Source organism: Pteropus vampyrus, unplaced genomic scaffold, assembly GCF_000151845.1.
Source record: "Pteropus vampyrus isolate Shadow unplaced genomic scaffold, Pvam_2.0 Scaffold387, whole genome shotgun sequence".
Classification (NCBI taxonomy): Eukaryota; Metazoa; Chordata; class Mammalia; order Chiroptera; family Pteropodidae; genus Pteropus; species Pteropus vampyrus.
The window spans coordinates 1,337,281-1,340,668 of NW_011889168.1; the positions used below are offsets into that span (position 1 = coordinate 1,337,281).

General features: G+C 39.2%; 1 pseudogene; it reads right to left on the reverse strand.

Annotated features, from left to right (window-relative positions):
- Positions 1-379: 379 nt before the first annotated feature.
- LOC111731584 lies at positions 380-498 on the reverse strand (annotated as a pseudogene).
- Positions 499-3,388: the final 2,890 nt, after the last annotated feature.

Here is a 3,388-nt window from a genome sequence, read left to right on the forward strand (position 1 = left end):
AAACCTGACTGCAGTTGACCCTTGAACAACACAGGTTTGAACTGCACAGGTCCACTTATACGCTGATTTTTTCCGATAAATACTGTAAATATATTTTCTCTTCCTCATGATTTTCTTAATAACATTTTATTTTCTCTAGCTTACTTTTAAGAGAAAAACCACAGGCCCAAAACAGCACAACTTGTCCTAAAAGCCCGTGATAGCGAACCTAGATTTAATACCTGATCTAACTGAAGTTTCTTCCTTCCTTCCTTCCTTCCTTCCTTCCTTCCTTCCTTCCTTCCTTCCTTTCATTTTTTTCAGGCGAGGCAACCCTTGGTTGACCTCGCAGATTCCAAGGACCTTGTCAGTTTATAATCCCTAATTTTTTTATTTTTTATGCCTACAGCACCTGGTCTTCCTAAGTGGTCTCCCATCCAAGTACTAACTAGGCCCGACCCTGCTTAGCTTCTGAGATCAGACGGGATCAGTCTTGTTCAGGGTAGCATGGCCGTAGACTTTTTTGTTTTTTAATTGCAGTTTCAACCTCTCCCAGAAACATAATCTTAATCACCCAGTCTGGAATTTTCTGGTCAAGCACTACTAAAGTAATCTGTCAATTGGAGCCTCTCCAACCCACCTTTCTCACCATAGAAAGAAGAGGCAATCTGCACAATAAAAACTCTTCTAGTTCTCTTCCCCCAAAGAAATGTGTCCCCCTCCACAAAATAATCTTTTCTTTTCATTTGTTAATAGCTCCCTTGCCCCACCCTGCTTCCTATAAGAAAGCTTCCATTTTGTACAACCCCTCAGAGTGACTTTCTAGTTGCTAGATGAAATGCTTCCCAATTCATAAATCACTTAATAAAGACAATTAGATCTGCAAATTTAGTAGGTTGAATTTTTTTAAATACTTTCTTGTAAGAATGCCTTATATAATACATATAACTACAAAATATGTGTTAATCAACTATGTTATAAGTAGGACTTCCAGTCAACTGTACACTGAGTAAGTAGTTAAGTTTTGGGGGAGTCAAAAGTTATCCCCAGATTTTCGACTACGTGGGTCCAGCATCCCTAACCTCCACATTATTCAACAGTCACCTGTATATCCTTTCTCTACTTAAATAATTGCAACAATTGCCCATTACAAGATAAAGTCTAAACCTCTCAAGCCATACTGCAAGGATGGGCAAACTTTTTCTGAAAAGAGCCAGATTGTAAATATTTTAGGTTTTGCTAGTCATGTATAGTCTTTGTCACAGCTGGTTGGGGTTTTTTGTTTGTTTTTAACAATTCTTTATAAGAATCATTCTCTGCTCACAGACTACAAAAACAATATGTGGGGCAAATCTGGCCTAAGGTCATAGTTTGCTGACCTCCCACATACAGAACCCTTTACATTTTGGACCCAAGTTACTTTTGGCCCCCTACTACAGCTTGTTCCAAGTTTCCTTCTTTTATACACCCACTGAACTTGTTAAGTTTTCTGAATACACATTCCTTTTTCCAATATTTTTCATGATTGGTTAATGTTCTTTTTCTCTCTAAAAGCAATGGCTCCCTTTTCTGCCAGGCAACACTCAGACATAATTTAAGACACATTTGAAAAGTATTTTCTGCATAATTTTTCTCTATTTCCCCCATAGACCTCCCTCCCTTCTTTATGATTCTTGTGTTGAATTTGAAGCAGATAGTTTAGCATTTTCATTTGTGCTGTCTGGAGAATTACTGCTTGGCTATCGCCCATGGGAACATAGGCTATCACCCATGGGAACATAACATTCTAACAATAAGCTTTCTGCTTCTGTACCCCCGCTTGCACACCTGACCTGTGGGTTGACAGGTAGTGAATAGAAGAAAAATAGACCTTTGTGTTTAAGACAGAATGAGGAATGGGATTTAGGGCTTAAAAACCCTGTACCTCTACATTTCGGGGCTGCTTAATTTGGGGTCTGCGTTCCCCCTGGCAGACCCAGCTGGCTGAATAACGAGCGTGTTTCCTATAACTCTCTGATTTCTGGTGGTCCGTGTGTCTTTCAGGGGCTGGCGGCTACAACACATTAAGCATTTGTATGAGTTTTGGGATTATCCAGATTTAGGATCAAATTCCACCTCTGTCTTTCCTAGCTTTGCTTTGGAAAGGGTTTTAACCTTTTTGAACTTTGGGTTCCTCCTCTAAAAAATTAGAAAAATTAATTGAAAATAAGGTAATAAAATTAACTATGTAAAGGACTTAATGCATGGCCCATAATGAATATTCATTAAAGGTTAGCTTGTATTTATTCAGTCTTTTAACTCACCAAATATTCATTGAGACTTACAAAGGGCTAGGCAATGTGCTAGGTACTGTCAGGGATAGATCAATCTACAGGCAGGAAGAGAGCTCTCACCAGAAATCAACATTGACAGCATCTTTATCTTGGACTTGCAGCCTCTAGAACTGACAAAATAAATTTCTATTGTTTATACCATCCAGTCTGTGGTATTTTGTCGTGGAAGCCCTAGCAGACTAATATAATTCCTCAGCCCCTGCCCACTCAATGTAGCTTGGGATTCCGATTAACTTACCAGAAGTTTGAGTAAGAGAAGTCCCATTCAGACTGGTCCAGCCTTGGATCTAAACCCAAATGAAGAGGACTGTGCTGTCAGCAAAGGTCTGGAGTTGCGGGTTAAGGTTACAGGCACAGAAGGAAGAACTTTAGCCCCTAGGACAGCCGTGAAAGCCACACAAATGGTATTTGTAGGTCAAGCAGTCTTCCTGTGCCAGACTAAATTAAAGAGCTTTGCAGCTCTCTCTCCTCAAGCTTCTCAACCTCTACAATTGAGGAGCTTTACCTCTTCTTCCTGCTCAGTGCCAAAGCTAACCCATTATTTCCATTTCTCTTAACATATCTGATAACTTACTTCAAGACTCTTGCTGTTTGTTTAAGCCACTGGGCCTTGATCAGTTCCACCTTCATTAACACCTGTAAATGTTCATAATTCAAATCCTCAGAATTGTTTTTTGGAGGGCAGCTAGTAATCATTAACTTCCACAAGACACCTAGGCCATTATACAAATAAATCTACTCCTCAGCAGACCACACCAGCATTTCAAGAGGGAGAAAACTTGTACAAAATGTATTTTCTAAATGGTATTGTTTCACCCTAGTCACAACACAATGGAACCCACTCACTCCACATTTGCATGACTTAAAATGCTTTAAGAGACCTTTCAAAGGACTGAGATAATCAGTTGCTGATGAGCAAAGTGTGGTAAAGTTGATACTGCAATACACTAGCTTGTTGGAGTGTAAACAGGTATAAATTCATTACAGGGTTGTTTTGTTTTCTTTTTCACAATGAAAAGGAATAGAAACAATAGGAGAAAATGGAAAGTGTCCAGTAATAGATGAATAGGTATAGA